The sequence below is a fragment of the Aquila chrysaetos genome, chromosome 14, assembly GCF_900496995.4.
Source record: "Aquila chrysaetos chrysaetos chromosome 14, bAquChr1.4, whole genome shotgun sequence".
Classification (NCBI taxonomy): Eukaryota; Metazoa; Chordata; class Aves; order Accipitriformes; family Accipitridae; genus Aquila; species Aquila chrysaetos.
Genome location: NC_044017.1, coordinates 11,729,653 through 11,751,801, shown reverse-complemented (window position 1 = coordinate 11,751,801; position 22,149 = coordinate 11,729,653).

Genomic DNA, 22,149 nt, shown 5'->3' with positions numbered 1-22,149 from the left:
ATTCCCTCCATTCAGGAAAATTCTGAAGACTACAGGGACACCCATAAGAAGCAGTGGAAAGCTTTCTCACACCTTTTCAGTCAGAACTTATTAGTACCGCTTCTAGATTACTTTGAAGAATGTTTTCCATATAAAGGATATTAATTTCAGTTGTGGAAATTAGGCTTTCAACTTACAGATTAGTCTTTAAAATGTGAATTTTCATGGTACCCTAATTATTTATTTGTAAATTCAGTATTTAAAAGTAACAGAAGGAATAAGGATCTGCATTTGCTATTTCAGTGGAAGGTAAAGCTCCCCTCTCCCCTCATTCACAACTCGTCGCCACTACTTAGTATGCACATAAGGAGCCATTGACTCCACGCAAGATGTATGAGCCAAATGATATATCCTGCCCTGCCTGCAAGAAGCTGTTAGTCTGTATCAGCAACTCTTCCCCTATATTTCTTGCCACACCAGCTCTTTGAACTCTGTATAATTACTGGTCTGAGAGTTTAAGATACTATACTGAACAGAAGTATTCTTCTGGAACAGCTAAGTACCATCTGAACATTCATACCTGAGAAAGCAGGCTGAGGGACTCTGTTGAAACTCATATACATAGTATACGTGAAAATTCCATATGGAGAGACGGTCACCAAGGCTAAGTATGGTCAGAGAACATAGCACACGCGCACAAACAAAACAAACCAAAAATACAGGCAAAATACAACCTAGCTACAATTATGGAAGCTACCAGTGCCTACTATAAAGCCAATGCAGAGCCTTTCTCTCCCATGACAAAGGAAATTAGGAAAGTTTTTCTTAAACTGTAAGTTTCATTACAGCCAAGTGAACAGGAAAGAAATAATTAGGAAAGAGAGGGTTTTAATTTGTAGGCATCCATTTATTTCATTCAGCTACTGAACACCTATTTCCTTCACAGAATTATTGCACCTTTTCTATGCATTGGGATAGGTCTTACTCAAAATCTTTTTCTGCTCTGAACACACTGTGTGGCTTTTTGCAGTCATGAACCCATTGCAATTATGTAAACAAAGGTCAGGATTCCCCTCTAAAAGTGATGTGCAAGCCTAGTGACTATTCTCTAAGTAAATATTTGTTTTAATTTTTATATGACCCTTATTGAGAGGCCATTCTCTGAAAAATCTGCTGAAAAAGATCTTTAGTTTATGAGAGAACAATCAGGTTAAAGGAACAACTTTTTATTATCCTAATGCAGCTTCTAAGTAACTAAATGAATTTAGACCCATATATGCATACCTAATATACACATATACATACATACATAACATTGTATACATTGATAATCATTACCATGCAGAAATCACATTCCCTGAAGTAAAGTATTTTGAAGAAAGGTACATTGAAGCTAATGGTTTTTTATATTTCATTTTTCAAGATAAAAAGTCATATGGTCCTTCAAATTTCCTGCTGGAGTGAACAACGTACTTTATCCTACTATCCTTAGCACCATGACTCTTTGCAAGATAGTGGCTTCTTAGTCGTTTAATAAAATATGATGCAGTGGCTGTAAATAGTCTTTATTTTGGAAACAGATTAAACCAAGCTGATTTCTCTTGCATACTTCTTCTTTAGTAATCCTGCTTTACTGTATTATTCAGCTTATTGTAAAAGTGTAAACATTAATTTGCACTATTTCCTTCTTCAGTATCTGTGCAATAGATCTTGAATCTTCTCTATGTTTTGTTTACTCATTGACAGAGAACTCCCGGTTCTGCACAGTATAGGAAGAGTTTAATATAAAAGTTAAAATCTCCTAACCTATTCTGAGATAATCCACCTTGTTCATAAATTTTGGTGTTGGAGTGACAGATGTCCCTTGATCTGATTCAACTCTTAGAACAGGTAGATTCTTCTGTCCCATCCTCTCCTCCTGACCTTGGCAATATGTGAATGTCAGTTCAAAAAAATGCCTAGAGATGACTGGTCTGTAGAGAAAAAAGTCACCTGAGTACTTGCAGTCTTCAGTTATGAAGAATCAGGTGCCTATTTTTTAAAATGTACTCCGCTTACCAATGACCCCAGAACCAAAAAAAAAAAAAAAAAAAAAAATTTGAGTCATGGTTTGGCATTACACAGCATGTTAGCAGCCTAAAAGCTTCTCTACTAATCTACCTGTACTCCCTTTTCTTAGTAACTTTTGCAACCCCAGAAACATTATTGTCCATTGACCTTAAATTACTGTAGGTTTAGAGTGAAGTGATCCTTTCCACTACCACATAGCCATCTGAAACTTTTTTAAAGCCAAATGGAGTAAAGTGCCTTTTGTCCATGTAGAAGAGAAAACCCAGTGTGAAATCAACAGAATTTGCCTTGACTTCTTTGGTCTTTGACTTCTTTTCTGATTACTCTGGACTTCCAGTCAATATCCTTTAAGGTATATTTGAATAAAATTTAAAATAAAAAAATCCTTGTAAGTTTATATAAGCTAGTTATGTTCTACTTACTTATTTTCACAATATGATACAGTCAGCCAGTTAATTATCAGCTGCACCTCTAAGTAGTCAGCCTCACACTACAGTTACAAATATTTCAATTGAAGTATAGTCAGATTTTCTGACTTTTACATCTGACAGTAGCTGAATGCCTAGCTCTCATAAGACCCTTGAAAAAACACCACTTCAATACCAATAGTTGGAGCAACCCAAAGGTACAAGAATTGTGTAAAGCTTTTGAAATAAGTAATGGAATAATTTTATCTCCTGTACTGCATTATTTTAAAAGTACAATTGCTTGGTCTTCTGTTCCAAAGACGGACAGTAGAGAAATACACATGCTGTACGAATTTGCACTGTACTTACGATGTTCTTTTTCAAATTACAACCTAAGATGTTCACAGTTCCAGATGAACTGCTAACTTTAGATTCATCTGTCAATTGTTTAAAAAGTTTACTTCTAGCACACAAAAGTGCAGATATGCTAATATGTTATAAACCATTTAAAGGAAAAGGAAAAGAAGGGAAAAATAATCACTGTGTGTGCAGTAATCAATAATCAAAACAAAAGATATGACATAATTCACATATGTTTACATTTATTTTTTCAGTGTTAAAAAACTACTATTCTTAGTCTTTTTCAGTAAGTCTGAATAGGAAAACATGAAATACTGAAATTACTGTGTAAAATGATTTGCTTTCCTTTTGGCTATGAATAATGCATTGATATTTAACATTAGTATCCTGTTAAATACAAATGAGTTTCTACATGCTGACTATGCCTAAGCCTGCTCATGATAATGCACGCCTGTGCCTAACCTAATTGTACATTACACGCTACTGTTGTTCCACAGAAATCCAGCTAACGTAGATGATAGGAGACAACTTGGAAAAACACCTGAAGAGTAAACTCTGCAGTAGTCAATCAAGTTTGGAATATCACTACATTGCAAGTAGCCATAGCACTCAATTAGTTTCTCTTGAGGATACTATATACATACTCAGTAAAATTCACAGACCCAACACAATGCTAATATGCTAATGAATTAATATTTAAGCTCTGCTTTGAAGATGATTTTGTCTTCTTTCTGATAATACATATCTTTTACAGAGGCACTGACCTGTGTTCTGCACTCCAGCTTCAAATATGTAAATATAGGAACTGAAGAAAGTGAGCACACAGGTCAAAGAATACTCTTTGAATCTGTAAAGTCATAGGTAGTGTTCTAGAGAGCAGTAGATCTCAACAGCTGGAAACTTGCCCCTCACCACTCTGACTTCCCAATATTGATGTGAGCTAATTTTCAATCTAAAAGTTTGTTAGTTAAGTCCAAGTTCATAGACCTATTGTCCTTTTTTTAAATGTATGGACAAATCAGGGATAATTTGTCTTGTTTACCTTAAGATGCCTGTCTTTGGAATGCATTACTCTGGAAGTCCCTGTAATTCATTGAGATATCTAGAGCTTAGCTTAGACTTGGACAAGTACTTCTGAGGCATCTGCAATGGCTGAGATAAATCCTATCCTAGTTTTCTGAGGTTGGCAGCTAACACTGTATACTGGATCTGGCTGGGATGGAGCTGATTTTCTTCACAGCAATCTATATGGTGCTATGTTTTTGATTTGTGACTAAAACAGTATTGATAACACACCAGTGTTTTGACTACTGCTGAGCAGTACTTGTTCAGTGTAAAGGCTTCCTGTTCTTCCGCCTCTGCCCCACTGTGGGTAGGTTGGGGGTGGGCGAGAAGTTGGGAAGGGACATAACCAAGACAGTTGACCCAAACTGACCAAAGTGATATTCCGTGTCATATAGTGTGATGTTCAGCAATAAAGAGGGAGGGCCATTTTTGGGAAATTAGCAATTCCTCGAAGACAGGATGGGCATTGGTCTACTCGTGTGAGGTGGTGAGTGATCGTCTTTGCACCTTTTTTCTTTTTTTCCCCTCTTTCCTTCATTTATTTAACTATCTGTGTCTTGACCCATGAGTTTTTTTGCTTTTGCTCTTTCTATTCTCTCCCCCGTCCCACTGGGGGTGGGGAGTGAGCAAGCATCTGTGTGGTGCTTAACTGCCTACAGGGTTAACCCACTACACAGAGGTACAATAAAACTCCCTGTCTCTAAAGTCATAGGGGCCATGTTCCTTTTTTGCACAATATCTGACTAGTCAGCCTTTTCAGGAACTGGTAGAACTGGAAAAAATTTCTTCTTATTTTGGCTTTTCCCTAATTCCCCAAAGTCTGTAGGTAAAGTCACCCTTCTCTGATGCAGTTGCTGTATGGAAGAGTAAAGACTACAAGAGAATTGGGTTCTAATGGGAAGCACACAAGCTATAAAAAGTCTGAATATACCTGACTACAGATACAATTCAGGAAAGGTGTGACAGATCGGTGTTCTGTTGTCCACCCTGGAATACTTTGGTTAAAAATGGACAAAAAGGAAAATAATGTACCAAGTAGGACAGCTTTATTCAGTTAATCCCTGCATCTAAATCCTCAGACATTCTTGTGAGCAGCTACTTCCTTGAGTAAATTTCTTAGCTTTGCATTCTGCCACGTAGCCATACTACTTGTTTCTGTTCACACTATTATCACAGGGCAAATAGACCCCATTAAAGAAATTACATCTACCAGATTTAGAACACACTTCAGCCTTTCTGTCAAAGTGGGAAGAACACACAAACCCATATCTGCCAATGATTTCATTTTTGGCTTCTATTCTCAAATAGCCATTTATTTTTAGGAGGCAACTTTCAAAAATGTGATGGTCATGTTAGTCCCTATAGAAATAAACACATTAGGTAGAAGAAAAATGCAATGGACAGAGTAAAAAGTATACAATTTCTTGAATTAAAAAAAAATATTATTTTAAGAGTTTCTAGGGGATTTGTCTCTATTGAAGAAAGTGCATAGCTATCTCTAAGCCCATTTTTGCAGAAGGAATGTCAGATTTATGCTTAAAAATATGTATCAGGTGCATAAAAGGTGTTGAAAAGCATTGAAAGGTGCTTTTTGATCAGTTCAACATGCTATATCAATAGCTTAGCTTGTAATTTTGATGGCACAACTTTGACTCCAACATCAGACTCATTAGGCTAAGTTCTGTTTTATTTCCAAAAGAAGAATGGGCTTATATAACTTTCTTTAGTATTTTTTTTTAATTATTTATTTAGCCAGATGTGGACTCCTGCTTTGTTTTTATGCAGTCAGATAGTGCAGACCAAATGAACCTTTGAGTTCACCTTTGAGGTGAGAGTAAGAATTTTTATTCGTATATAACAGACTGCATCTTATCTTGAAATGTCCTTTGTGGTTCAGATCTGGTGAATCTGGGTGTCTTACATGGACTAGGAAGAACACTAGCACAGCAAAATCAGACATTTTCCCTCTATAAAAGGGAAGAAAATCCTCTTTAGGATGAAGAAAGAAAAATTCAATTTATTGTCCTCAGGGGATAAGGACAGGAGTGGGAATATTTCCAGTAAAGAAAAAAGCAGAAAGTAGGTCAGGAAGAGTAAACTTGCTGTTCTTTCTGCTACTGAAGAAGGTAAGAATAGGGTAAAGTAGTGACTTTATGGAGAGAGTCCATCTCACAAGCTGTGGTCACATTGTTGCACACCCCTACCTTTCCTCAGTGACACTGAGATACAATAGGCAGGAATATATACATTACTTCTGCTTCCAAAAATCTGTTGCCCTGCACACTACCTGCTATGTACCTTGACTATGTATAAAGTCTTTTATGAACACTTAACCTTTGTAATTAAATTAGCATCATTTTCATGTGTTTTTTTATAGATAAAGCAGCCTTGTTTTGAACCCGTAGTAAGGGCAGCTTCCAAATTAATTTCTGACTTTATTTTTCCTAAATCTTTACCTGACTACAGCTGACCATCTACTGGCAACTGTGCACAGCCATATGGATTTCACCAAGTCACAGACCATGAGCAGGTGTGAGCTTCACTGTAGGATAGCTACTAAGTCAGTAGTAGGGACTGGTATTCTGCATGACATCAGGGATGGATTTTTTCATCAAAATCACCTACAGCAGGGTAGTCATCATCTCAGTCCAATGAAAAACAAAGAACATGGACAGTGAATTAATAGAAAGTGCTGCGCAATGTGCAGTGTAACCTTACTGAAAAAATATAAATTGTTCCTTCCCCTCTGTTCTCAGGTTGCAGTTGGTTTTTTTGAAACAATAAGATAAAGACTCTCAGAAGTAACCATATTATTCAGTTTAGAGTGCCATTATTGCATATTATCCATCTTAATTAGAAAATTAAATATCTAGATTTAGTACTGAGAATAATTTTCCTTTTTGGAGGCTTTTTTGTGTAATTCATGACCATATGTTTGCCAAAACTGAACTTGTTTTTTTCATTGGTATTTTAAATCTTTCAGAACTCTACCATGCACATAACCATGCACATAACTGACATGTGCATGCTACATGTAACAAATGAGTGGCAGCAAACACTCAGATGCTTCTCAGTTTTCCACAGCACAAATTTCTTCTCCATACTTCAGAGAAGGCCTGTAGAACATTTTGAAGTCACATGGAAAACAAAAAATGGAATCTATTAAGATTTTGATAAGTTCCTTATTGTATCAATAATAAGAATGCAAAATTATAGCTTGCACTGTGATCTCCCATAGACTTTATATCCTGAAAGAAGTAGCAAAAGAGCAAATGTGTGAAACATTTTTCAAACATGTACATAGGTATAATTAATTATGTGTAGTTCCCTTTCTTCATCTGCTGTCAAAGCAAAGATGAATGCAGTATATAGGTCTTAGGTTGAAATTGTTGCTGTTTTGAAGGGGAAAAGTATTGTCATCTGAAGGAGGAGTTTTGGGTATAAGCTAATTAGTGTCTCTTTCTATAAGAGAGCAAAAAGAGATCTTGATTATCTGCGTCAGAGAAAATGAAAGGATAGTATGCAAAATTATGACTTCCCTACTTTAATCTCCTTTCAGGGTTTTCATAAGAAATAGTTTCTGTTAAGATCAGGGTGAAGGTATGAACTGTACAAAATAAAGTCAGAGACAGGCATTTGTGTGGACAATGTCTGCAGCTGCAGTCTAAAACTACTTGTTCTATCAGAACAGTTCTCTGTCAGAGCTACATTAATTTCAAGACCCAAAATAGCCTCCTTCTCATAGACAGTATTGTCAATCTCACAACTTTGTATAGGAAATAATCTCAGTTCAGGAGACAAAATATAACATCATCTTGTTCAACTCTGACATATGATCAGCTTGATCATTATCACTATCTAAGCTTATCACTTTTTTTTCAGTTGAATTTGCATGATGTTTCAATTCATACCTACAGAGTATACCTCTTAATTTGCCATTGCATTCAGCTAGTAATATTTCAGAAAGATCCTTAGTCTTTTTCTTCCAAAATTTCTCTGGTTTGTAGTTATTGAATATTACATTATTAAAAGTATACTTTCTCCTTAAAAAATACAACTTATTTCATCCTGTCAGCTATATAAACATGAGAAAATTAATTTCAACACCAAAAAATATTGGAGTCAGCTAAGAAAGAAACAAATGAACAAACAAAGCAAAAAAGTGATCATGGTTTTGTTAGAATTGAAGTTGTCAGTTTATCGTCAGTTGATTAGATCAGTTCACGAAGTACTTTTTGATGGTGCAATGACTGAAATGAGGGTCATCGAACCATGGAGCAGGTTGCCAGAGAGTTTGTAGGGTCTCCATCTTTAGAGATATATAAAACCCAACTGGACATGTTCCTAGGCAAACTGCTGTAGTTGATTCTGCTTGAGCTGGGGAGGGTAGACTAGATGATCTAAGCAGATCCCTTCCAACTTCAACGATTCTGTGATTCTGTCTGATTCTGTGAAATGCTTTGGGAATCCAAAATCTGGTGGGTTCATAATTTTAAGGCACATCACTTTAAAATAATCTTCAGAACTGGATTACTATATCCCATAAAATAATAATTAGCATGTAATTAGTCTTATATGAAGTCATGTACTGTCATATGGTTTCTCTACCATGGAGAGAAATTTAAATAATACTTTAATTATCTGAAAACATAGCGTATATCTCTGAAATGCCATGTTAAAGTAATACAGTTTATAGTACACAAGCCACGTGATGTTAACTTATAGAAATAGCAATAAATTAAGAAGCTTATTTAATGCCAGCTATGATAACTAAATGTTCAGTTAAAAAGTATTAGCGTTTTCAATCTTACAGACCCCTAGACTCACCTTTGATTTATTCCTAATATTTATGGATGATCTGGGGTAACACGGACAGGGATCTTCTCAAAACTGAAAATAATGACATAATCCAGTTTTGAAAGATATCATTTTAAGAAAAAAATGTATGCCATGAATGTTACTTCACTTGATATTTCTTCTTCCAGTCAGTCGTGGTTTAACCCCAGCTAGCAACTAAGCACCACACAGCTGCTGGCTCACTCCCCAGCCCAGCAAGATGGGAGGAAGAAAATTGGAAGGGTAAAAGTAAGAAAACTCGTGGGTTGAGATAAGAACAGTTTCATAATTGAAATATTATAATAATAATAAACTGTAATGAAAAGGAAAATAACTAAGAGAAAGAAATAAAACCCAAGAAAGACAAGTGATGCAAATTAAGATACTTGCTCACCACCAACCGACCGATGACCAGCCAGTGCCCGAGCAGCGGCCCCCCCCCAACCTCTCCCCTAGTTTTATTGCTGATCATGGTCTGGGATATCCCTTGGGTCAGTTGGGGTCAGCTGTCCCAGCTGTGTCCCCTCCCAACTCCTTGTGCCCTCCCCAGCCTCCTGCTGGTGGGGTGGGGTAGAAAGCAGAAAAGGCCTTGGCTCTGTGTAAGCCCCGCTCAGCAACAGCTAAAACATCCCTGTGTTATCAACACTGTTTTCAGCACAAATCCAAAACATAGCCCCATACCAGCTACTGTGAAGAAAATTAACTCTATCCCAGCCCAAACCAGCACACAGTCTACAAAACAGATAATCAAAGCTGCTAGTATATTAGTTCATGCTCTTAAAAAAAAAATGCTTTCACTTCTGAGACATTTAGTATATAAATTTGGAAATATGCTTTATTATTAAAGCTATTTTAAAGAACAGATTTCTCGTATTGATGGATGTTAGTTTAGAATTACTGGACACTTTCAATGAACTTCTAGCTAAAATATGGACCAAACCATAAATCTATACAGAACCTAACTTGAAGATGACAGGTCTTCTGCCAAAAATTGATCAAATTGATTCAGTTGTCAATTTAGTTATCATTCAAAAATACTAAAGCAAAATTATATTTAGTGTGTCTAAAACACAAAGCAAGCAAACACTGAAGATCAAGGGGCTGATCCAGTACACTGATTATCAAAGTATCGATCATCTTTCACAGTCATTCAGCATGAACACATACATTCCTTAAGTAATCACTAATCTCAAGCTCAAACAGATATGCTTTCATTAAAATGCATTACACTTGCCTATTAAAACACCACAATTAGAATCAGTCAATCTCTAGTGTCTCAGTGGATGCAAGTAGGAAAAAATACAGTGTATTTTTCCATCCTTGCAATGCTGCCACATTTTGTTTTCAAACTTCTACATTAACTGTTTCTGTTTCAGTTTCTGTTAACTTTTTTTATTCTTTTGAAACTGCCAGCATTATGCTAATTTTTTTCATTTTCTCTAAATATTAATTGCATTTCATAGCTGGTGTTTAGCTGCATGTCTTTTTTTAATTGTGAAAATATCAACTGTTCAAGAGCATGAACACTAATGCATTCATTTATTATTTATATAGATAGTAAATAAATTATACTAAATAACCATAAATGTCTGAATTTGAACTTTAAGCAGCAGAGCAAAATAATGCAATGTGGGTAGTTAAAAATTAGATCTATATATAGACTATTGTATACATAGGTATGTCCATGTGATTTTAAAGATAAGGAGTGTGTTGGCTATGTGTTAGCTTGCTGTTGTCCTGTTGTGTGTCATTTTTTCACAGGTGACATTGATTAAGATTCAACTGCTGAAGGCTCAATAAAACTAACACTGAAGTAAATAGGAAAAACACCCATTAATTTCTACCAAAGCTTTTGCTGACCCTATAGAGCTCTTGGAAATACATCCATTTATCAGGATTTTTTTAAATAGTTAGTATTATATAAAACATTAATTGACCAATTAGTATTAGCTAATATGTTACCATTAAACATGGTCACATCTTTCCCAGTATTAACTTGCAATTTTAATTTAATTTTCATCTTCAATTCTGTAAAATTTGACCTACCAAGGAAGAAAAAAATATCATAAGATGCTGACTCCCAATGTTCTGAATGATATTAGGAGATACTCAGAGTATGTAAAACTTGTTTTCTTCATCCAGTGTAATGCATTTCTACTCATTACTCTGCATCACAAAGGTAAGATATGGAGGAGCAGTTTTTAAGTACAGATCAGTGAGAAACAAATGTAAATTCTGCAAAAATCTGTTTGTTCATTAGTAAAGAGAATAGTGGTCGATCTGTACAAGGCTGCTGGCAGATCCTCAGCATGAAGGTGCTGGATCTGAAATACAGTCTGGTTGACTTGAGAGTCAGGTGGTGGCACAGGCAAAGGAGTCTTATGGCTGTGACCATGATTTCATATTACAGACTACTGCTTTACCAAGTAAAGAATGGGGGGGTTGATAAAAACCACAGCAACAATTCTGCTTTCTTATTTCCCAGTTTATATGAAAAAGCTGTTATAACTAATTTTCCATCGTATTTTACATACCACTGTAGCAAATGTCATCACTTATCCTTCACAATCTGTAATTCCTTTGTAACTGAATAAGAATTTACATCAGGAAAGTGATTCAACAGGAAAAGAAAAAAAAATGTTATAAGAATGTTACGACTTTTTAAACTGTGGTACTAATTATATGTCCTCTTATTTAATACACATATATGTTGATAATATACAATCATATTATTATGACTCATTTACAAATGTTTGTCCCGGGCTTGGAAGGATGGGGATTCCACAGAGGTATTTTTCATTCTCTATTCATTCTGAAAATTTACATAGAGTATATTTGAAAACCTTACAGTGCCCTTGTCTTCTTTGAACCAAGTATTTGTCAAAATTAAAAGTTTGGTAATCTTTCTTGTACAAAATAATGTAGATAGATTCAAGTGAAGACTGAACTTAACAGTGAAGGCAGACGAGATTGCTTTAGATTTATAGTTCAACATCACCCTCTCCTGGCAGCATGCCTGAACTAAAATATCATCAATGGACAGTTCTGAAAATTCTACAAGTCTTTTTGTATTGTTTTTAAAATATGAACATCACTTTTACTAATTTAAACAATATGCTTAACTTACTGGAGAAGAAGAAAATTAAAATCTTCTCTGTTTTCTCTTGTGACAACTGTAATCCACCGGAGTTAAACGTCCTAGTATGTGCTCACCATGAATTTAAACTATTCTATTTTAGATTCATTTAAAGGTCTGTACAACTTGATCAGCCTTCAGACAGTTCCCAACCCGTGTTTAGTTAACACTGTTATATTTTAACCACTTACAAAAATTGTTATTTGTTCCCTCTGTTGATTAATCCAGGATACCAAAATGTTAAGGAAAAAGTATCATCAAAGAAAAGATCAGAATTTTATTTCAGTTCAAATATAATGTGAAAAAGTGAAGAAAATACCACTGGAAATGCTGGGGAGAGCAATAAGTAATGTATTTAGCTTACCAAATTGATCTATGCTTTGCTGAGGAATAGCAGATTTTCCTTCTCTCTATTTACCTCATAAGCTCTTTGGAACATCTTCTTATGCACTTACATGTTTCCTATCATAATCAGTTTCCAATACTGACTGTGTCTTTGGCAAAATTTCAATAGCTATCTGAAGAAATATACTACTACTGTAAAGGTAATAAAATCTATCCAGTCATGACAAGCCTAAGAGAAGAGGTGTCGTAAAGGTCGCCTGGAATCAATTCCTGTTAACATCTTACTTTTTAGTCATTACAAAAATAATAAGCATGTAAATGTGTAAATCAAAAATAGATGACCCCTGGCATGAAAGGCAAGGATGAATTTGTTTTCAGGGCTCAACATGTTTTTCACAGCAGCCAAATAACAAGCCTTTAAGTGAATAGGAGCTTGATACTAACATCAGAAATTACTATCACTCTCTCTACAATTTTAAGTAATAATCATATTTCATGAAATAACATAACTGTTGAAATATATATACATATCTGTATGCAACTATCTAGCACAGTTTAGAATGTTTTCAATTTTGGCCCCATTGAAATAATTGGATATTTTGCCATTCACTTCACTGAATAAGCAGTTTCATTTGGCAAATATAAATATGCATGCTTCTGCTTATCTCTTCCATATCTGAGTTTTGGTGTTCTTATTCATGCTCATAATATTTTGATTATTTTTTTTAAGAGTTACAGTAATGCAGTGAAATAGTAGTCTGGCAATGTTTGCTAGAAATACTCCACCCAGTTACCAGGTGTTCATATATATATATATATTTTTTTTTTTTTACTTGTGTTTCTGCAGATTAAATAACAAAACTGAAATATTAAAAACCACCCACCTAGGAATTAGCATGACAACTATGAAAATTACAGTTGATTACAATTAAAGCAATCTCTGTATTATTCTCTGTATTTATTTTTACATTAAACAGCAAAAGTATGGAAGTGCATTTCTGCCTTGTGTGTCAGTAGTGGAGTGGGAAAAATGAGCTCAAATGTTATCAATAGTTATTTATATCTGTGGCTGCGAAAGATGACCACCCAAAGAGAGAAATGATCATATATAAATACCAAGATCATTTAACTAATCTGTAAAAACAGCAATAAAACAGACCATGAATGTCTTTTCTGCATTCCCTGTAGTGTTAGAATGAAAACTTCCCTGCAAATTTTGCTAAACTGTCAGTTTACAGTTTTCCTGGTCAGGGACAGTAAAATCTAAATTTCTTGAATTCATGGAAGAGAACAAGGTTTTGTGTACCTGAATCTGTTCTTTCCTTGCTTCTATTAGGCTTTTTGGCTTATGAGGGAGTAAGGTTATCTGCAAGGTGGTAGTTGCTTCAATGAAAAGTGCCCTGTGTAGATGCATTAGGATATTCGGTTTCAAAAGAAGGAAGGAATTACCCACAGTCAACATTTAGTGACACCATATACAGTTACATTTTTCTTCGTCTGTGATTTTAAAACAGTACTTTTGTTTTAAGGAAAGGTTTGCATTTGGGTTTGCAGCTTTTTCTTCCTAGTGATACACCTATTTATCTTTTGCATTCCTTTTTCCGTTGAGAATTCCATCCAATGTTAGCTACAAGTTCTTGCACTGTAAAGGAGGTTTCCAGTGTTGATGAAAAGGATATCTGATGTAATCCACTGCTTAGACAGTGGGTTCAAGATTTTCTTGAGGAACAACAGAATAGGAGATAAAGAAGGATAATCAGGCATCTTTTCTGGCCCTGTAGTCCTTAACAATGACCTTTTCGTAGATAAGAAACCCATGAAACTTTTGACGAAATTTCTACGTACTTCACTAAAAAAAAATCTAATTGGGTTTTGGTTGATTTACAAGTTCAACCTACTGGAGGAATGTGGAATTTGTATTTTTAAAGACTGCTTCAGCTTAAACCTTGATTAAGATATCCCACATATTAATAGCTTTCATTTCATACATCCAATATAGGAATGAACAATGAAACATGGTAAACTACTGGTTACAGAAAAACCTCAAAGCCAGATAAATGATCATTATGTACTTTTGAATACCTATGAACTCTTAAATCATTGAGATGTCATGAAATGTTGGTATATGACATGATGTAATATTACAAAAGCATAAATGATAAAATAAGACTTGGTTGTTGAAATATAAAGCCAAGAGTTATAAACTTTCAAATGCATTGTGTTTATCCTCCAGTAAGAAAAACATTGTGAAATACAAACCTGTCTTAAGTTGTTCATTATCACTGATTTAACCTTTTCCAAACTGTTCCTATATCATTATATTGCAAATGCTGGCATTTCAGAAAAGTTTCTTCAGTTATTAGCCTTTGACGACCTGTTAGCTCTTCTCTTTCCAATAATAAAAATAACAGTGACAAATAAGTACAACAGTAGATTAATGCCAGTTTAAGCTTTACTGCTTTATTTTAAATATCCTGTTATATGCACCATTGCTGAATAATCTGAGTTTAGGCTAATCCACCAAGAATTTTCCTTCCTTTTTCCATTTTTAGATGACCGTGGTGTATGTTTTCTTATATTTGCTAGAAACTAATCAAGCACATTAGATATTTAAATTTGTTGTAATAATCTGTACAGATCTTGAATTATTTGAAAGTTGAAACATCCCATAAATAGATGCTATCATACATGAAACAGAATTATTTTATTTCCATTAATGAACACATGTTTATTCAATTTAGAATGTGGATGAACAGAAAATCATTCTTGCTGTCTTAGTGAGTTTTTAGATCAGCCGTGTGTTCTCAGACTAAAACACATAGAAGACATTTAATCAGATGCTGGCTATCCTAACAAATTTGCTTTCCTTATGACTATTTCTTTTTCTTTGGGCTTCAGAACTTTGAGTCTACAAATCATTGTCTTTTTTTGTCCTGACTGCACCTTGATATGGTCCATGCTGTAGTAGCTGTAGTATCTTCATTCAGACCATGCGTTCTTCTATCGCTTCACTTCTAATTCTGGGAAAAGCATTCAGAATCACCATAAGCAAACAGTGATCTCAGTTTATTGCATTCTACAATGTGGTTACCGGCTGGCGGTCTTGAGGACCATGTGGTCTCTTTCATTCTTACCTTGCTGTTACTTGTTGTAAACTTGATAACTATTTTTTCAGTGTGTGAAAAAATTACTTTGCAGGGAAATGATAAACAGGAGGAAGACTCCTTCAAATTAGTCAGCATCCTGAAATTTACCTTATGTCTGTTTTTAAAAATTGTAAAAGCACATACATATTTATTTAAGAGGTATTTTCCCCCTAGAACTCCTGTAGATATCGTAATGTATATTCCCATATTGAACTACACACTCCATTATATAGTCAGGGCCCCGAGGGCACCATTAAGCTTTACTGGCTTTGGCCAGCCTCACATGAAAGCCCTGCCTGTGGACCCAGGCGCTCCATTTCAGCTCAGGCCTGGGTACCCGGTACTGCCCTGGGCTATGCTGTCGCTGTGCCTCTGACCAACTCTGTCTCCTGATGTTCCTGACTTGCTGATGGACTTCTTGGGTTGACTTTATCTGTGAATTTTCACTTTGTGTTTGTCTAAGGATCTTTGGATTGTGCCCTTTTTTCAGGCTGTAGTTTCACTATGCACCTCTGTAATATTTCTGAGGTTGGTGGATCAAACTTTATAGCAGAATTGCTTTCACTAACCAAATGGTGGTCTACCTCATCTGTTTAATGGACAGATCAACTGACCCAAAATGATAATCAAATGAATTTGTTGTGATGGATGAATGAATTCAAATTACCAGACCCTTTGTAACAAGGCATCTTGATATAGAATGACACATTGTGTTACTGCACATCACCCAGAAAATCTGGATCAATATGTGCCTAATTTTCCACAAGCACAAAAGTTGAAAGAGAGCAGCTAGCTTTTCAAAGTAGATCCTGACAAAGGAATTTTCTTTTCAGTGTTGAAAGAGCTTATGTGAAATTAATGATAGGAATTTTTAAGTGGTCATTACCTGGCATCTTTGGAAATTAATTCCAAGAGGTCATTCTCCATAATGTTTACATGTACTGAGGTGCAGCTAACCGACTTACCTTTCCCCAGGTATTCCTTCTCACCCTTGTTAAAGATAAACATAACATATGATCTTTTTTCCATTCAGGAATCTTCCCCCAGTCACCAGAGTTTTCCATATTTTGTATTGTTTTTGCAATCACATCAGCTTGCTCTTTTGGTACCCATGGATGATCCCATCAGGCCTTGCGGATTTGAATACACCCAGCTAAACTAAGTTCCAGCCCAGGAAATAGAAATTTTGCTACAGGTAGTGTATGTGTGAAAAAATGAATTTATTGATTAAATTACATTAAATCTTATCTCTGACGGTTGTATTTAGTGTAAGGACATGGACAAGTGTAATCATGATCTCTGTTTTTCCCATTCATCTTTTGTATATGTTCTATATTTATGTAACTGCCTTCTTCATTGTTAATGCCTTCAGAGCGGGATAATTTTTTGAATCCACTGGAAACTACAACCAATTTTAACAGAGAGATGGGAACACCAAAGACAATAATATTCTATAATTTTCATCAGAATAAATATCTGGGTGGGGAGGATAGATGTTATTTGTGTACCCATGAAGGAAAAATTGCAGAGGAAGCCCAATCCATATTATAAACTAGAATTGAAATAGGAGTTATAAAACCACACCATGTATTGCTATCTGTGAGTATAGAATTACTTGCTTCACACACACACACACACACACACACAAAATTATAAAGCTTAAACAAAATTTCTTCTTAGAAAATTAAATTTTAAAAAAGTATACACTCTAGTATGCAGCACAGAGCTTAAGATTGCTGCCTTTGGCTGTGCTCAAGTGAATCAAGTGTCTCCAATCCCACTGCAGCAACAGGTTGGGACTGTCAGCAGAACCTAGAGAGTTGTTAATTCACCCTGAAATCATAAAACAGAGTTGGGCTGGGCTGAGTTGCCTGGACAGTCAGTCCAGTATTTGAGGTATCCTAGAGCCTCTAAAACATCTGCACGTGCGTAAGAAGAGGATTTATGGGAGGTCTGCACCCTGCAAGAACAGTAGCTAGAGCTAAGTGGCAATCCCAAGGGCATCTAAAATGTCATTAGGCACCAATTTTGAGACAGCTGAAGTGAGGTCCTACATTTAATTAGCTGTAAAGCTGCATAGCTTTCTAGATTTTATTGACTAATGAAACTATGTAGAACAGCAAGATGGTATGCTTGTTGCTAGTAACATGCCATAAGCTTTGTACTCAGTTTGCAAGGCCTCAGGTTTGTCAGGTCTGCTCTTTCTGAACTTCGTTGACCTGCTTGCAGCTTTGTTTTACCTAATTTAGCTGTGACAGCAGTTTCTCTAATGGACCAGATGCCTAGGGCTAATTTGTTCTACTTTTGTGTATCTCTTTGTGGTAGAACCATAATTCTGTAGAGATAGTAGTAACAAGCAGTTTTTCTATGTAGAATGAGCTATTAATGACTCATTAGTGCAGAGAAAGGCAGGCCTGGTGTGATGGCAGAGGCCTTCAGAAGTAGAGACACGTGATGTGGTGTAGAGGAGCTCAGGCACATGATGGAACACAGGCTTGGCACTGGAGACCCCACAGCTGTTAACAACTCACCAGTGGTCGTCAGTTAAAGAAATACAGACCAGGATTTGGAAAAAAACTAGTTTTAGGAGTAACAAAAAGAACAAAGCAATAATATCTAAGATAGGTAGAAGGCACTGTACATAGTATATTTGGAAGTAATACAGAAATGCAGACCAATGAGAAAAGAGCAAGGATGTAAAAGTGTGTTAGCAAGCACGTAAGAATGATCCTAACTGGGTCTGAGAGAAAGGAATTAGGAGCCATCAACATGAACATCATATTCTTCTTGACAAAGGACTCCAGAGGCTGAAAAATGTAATGCCCTCCCACATACCACCTGAATGAAGCCACCAACCTTAGCACTTAAAGGAGCAAGGGAAGGGTGAGCATAACACCAGGAAAAGGGGTATAAAAGAAGTGTATAACAGTTTTAACTACATTGTTATTTGTTATTCTTCTGCAACAATTAGATATGGACTCATACTGATTAGACTCTTAAGATTTTATTTATATTAACAATAAATTCTTGACTGTATGTATCTGAAAGGTGTGCTTTCCTCTTTACCCCAAAACAAGATTTTGAGTGTAGCACTGGGGCTGGTCCTGTTGCTTGCGTAGATGTACATGGTGACCCAGCATATCCTTTGTGGGCTCCAGGTGGCTTCCAAAAGGTGCAGCTTTCATGTAGTTTGACCATCACAGCTGTCAAACCCTTCTGGATTTCCCAGATAGTCTAAGTTGTCTCATACAACATTAACAGTTTGCATTTAGGTAACCGAATTGAATCCCAGCTCTCCATTGAAGTGGGGGCTAGACAACTATATTTTAATGTTTTAAACCCTGAGCTGAATTTCAGCCAACAAATGACTGTTTAGCTATGTATAACTGAGTAATATGGCAGTGCAGAAAAATATTCACGTATACTATGACAAAATAAGTTTTAGCATTGTCTCATATATGTTTCTAGACACTTTATAAAAGACATCATTGAGCTAGTAGAAAATAAGTAAGTGCATCTTTAAATGTAATTAAAAGGTCACATTCTTCCCAATCTAGCACCTGAGAAAATTTAACAAAACCAACAAGAGATAACGGTATGCACTTAGGCATTTGGGAGTAAATAGGAGTAGAAGGTGAAACCCTGTATGCTAGGTTCTTAAAAAACCCAATACTCACTGTATTACCTTGGAAAATTTTAAATGAACTGAACATCAGTTTCTCTATATTTACCTTTTGTAAGATTAATTGTATTTATACATAGTAAAATCATCCTAAGATATTTGGAAGGATATGCTATATAAATGCAATTAGTATGGATAAGTTCTGTTAACAAGCTATGAAATAAGTCATATATAAAATATTCAATTTAAAACACTGTATTTTCTTTCAGCAAGTACAGCAATCTGAAGCAATACTTCCCCCCCCCCCCCCCCCAAGACATCAGGAAATATTACTTTCCCTTTTTCCTATTTAGTGTCACTTTTTCCTTTCACAATTATTTTATCATGCTCATATTTTTTTCTTCCCACCATCTTGTTCTGTTACTGATTGCATGTCTCATCAGTAATTTTTCAATTATTTTACATTCTGTTCTTAGTAATTATTTTAAATTATTTTGACTCGCATACCTTAATTAATGGTATTCAAATGAACGTTTGAACTTGAATCTGTCTTTCATTCCTTTGTAGTCTGTAGCCAGCTCAGGAATTCATTACCAGTCCAAAATTGCTAACTTGTCACAAAAAAAAAAAAAGTACTTCTAGAAGGAATTCGGCTTAATGTATTTAAAAAGCTATCCACCTCTGCCCTCTAGTGGTCATGTCTTATTCACATCTTAAGAGGAGGGAAAAAACCCAACACAACTTGAGAAATAAAATCCTTATTGATTTTAGCTTATTTTATTTTAGCTTACAAAATTCAGTCAACTTTTCCGAGGAACTGTTTTTGTGCAACATGTCTTCAGACTTATACTTTCAAAACCAAAAAAATACTTTGTAAACGTCCAAATTAGGTTATTTTCCATGTCCAGTATATTATGCAGTAAGTTTCAATTATGCCGCGCTGCAATTTCACTGAATCTTTTTAAGGGATTTTCAGTTTTGAAGCACTGCAGCATGGGAGATAATACCCTAACTCATTCAGAGCAATTTGCTTGAAATTCCTATATTTTTTTTCCTTAAAACAAACCAGAAAACAAGGAAACAAAAGGAAAAAAGAAAGGAATAAAAAAACCAAACAACACAACCCCAAAACGTTGTACTGTAGTAATTATTTTATTATAACAAATATAATAACAATGTTTTATAAGTTAAGCCTGTAAAATTCATTCTTTAAAAGAAACCAATTCCAAGCTACTAGCTTAACATTAGTGAGACTCTTCCCTACCTGCAGTGTCCTTTTGGGTAGGTTCTTGCTTCTAGGCTTCATATCAATGAAAAGAGCCACTTCCTGGCTAGCAGCCAACTCCAAAAATCCTCTTTTGGCCCTAGGAAGTTTTCCTTTCCCACACCACTGAGGCCTGTCTGACAGCTCGTTAATCCTCTCAGCATCTCTGTTTGGGATGCAGGTGCCAGCCTCATCTGCTGCATGTCTGTCAGTTCTGTCTTCTCCAGACTGTTGACTCTTCTTGAACCTTCTCCTCAAGCTCAGTTGCTCCCAATAGAAAGGGGTAGCCTCCCCCATTTGGTAAGGCTCACCTGACTCTCACTTGCTCTTTAAAGGAGCACAGGATCATAAAATAATTCCGGTTGGAAGGGAAGTCTAGAGATCATCAGCCCAAACCCCACTAAAAGCAGGGCCTATTTCAAATCTGGATGCTGTTGTTGAGGGACTTGTCCTGTCAACATTTTAACATCCCCAGGGATGAAGGTCAAAGTGTGAGAAACAAAGAATTTGTAGGAACCAGAAGGGACTGCCTAAAACCCAACGTAGGAAAAAGAAACTGAATTTCCAGGCTGAAATCAAGCTAGGAGCAAAGGATCAGCCTGCAAGAACACAAGAGGCAAAAGATCCTTTTTGGTTTATTCTTGTCTCTGAGTTTCGTCTACTTTTTACAGTTACTTGTTCTACCATATACTAAAATACAACTTTTTTTAAAGCACTTTTTGTCTTTTTGAGGGTGCTTTCCATAACAACAACAACAACAGATTTTTTGACGGATAACTTTTAAGTCTGGCCAAGTTAGGTTTGTATCATAACTCTCCTAGCATTTTGGACTTGTTTTAGAAGCACGAGTAATGAGCATTGTGTTTCAAATATGCTCTTATACAGTAAATTCTGTACTTCAGGTATGCAGGTTAGCTCTTTCTCAACTGATGTCAGCAAAAAGCTACCCATTGGTGAAAACAGGCTACTCACCATCACTGCAGCTGTTTATTATATCCTAATGAAACTTTGTTCAGTGAGAAGTTTAATCTGTACTTCTCAATCAGTTTCTGCCACTTGTCTACATTTAGGAGACCTTCCCTGAGGGGATCCAGACATTCCCATGTGTTGTCAGTATTCATTTTATCTGTAAGCTTTAGGATCTGCTCAATATTTTGACAGTAAGAATTTTTGATGCCCTGCACTGCTTTTCAGCGCTTTCATTTCTATGATCTAACAGCATACTGGTTTTTTTTTAGATAATGTCAGACAACTTTCACACTGTTTTTCTCATGGCTGCCTGATGTGCATTCCTGGTATGCAGTTCCTAGGTTTGCAGCTTGGCACACCTTTTCATGTTTGGCTCATGCACACTTTGTTAATACCATGTTTCGTCCTTCCAAATGGTAACAGAAGGGCAATTCTAATACCACCATGCCTTGTTCTGTCACTAATACAGAGAAGGGGTGGGCAAACAGTGGTGTAGCAGAAGACTACTGCACCACTACTGGAACAGTATCAGCAGTTACTAACCACTGATTTATATAATGTAAAATTTAACTATTTTTTCTTCTTCACTTTTTTATTACCACTACAGAAATGCAGTGAAGCATTGGCTTTTGAATGCACTCTGTATCTTATCACTTACTGTTACTGTTCTTCAGCTGACTGAATGAACCAACGTCCCTCTCAGGAATTTGATGTAAGAGATATACAAGAGTAATAGAAATGGGGTTTTAATATGTTTGGGGTTTTTTTGAAAGACTTCAGTTGCTGTAAATTTTATCTCAAACTACTTTTCATGTGTCTTTGAACCAGAGAGGAGTATGGATGTTAACACACACTTTGTCTCCTTGACTATTCACTCTTGCTCTTCTGCAAGACTCAGAGCTTGAAGAACTGTCCCTAAAGGCTTCTTTGCATCCAGCTTGTATAAGGTA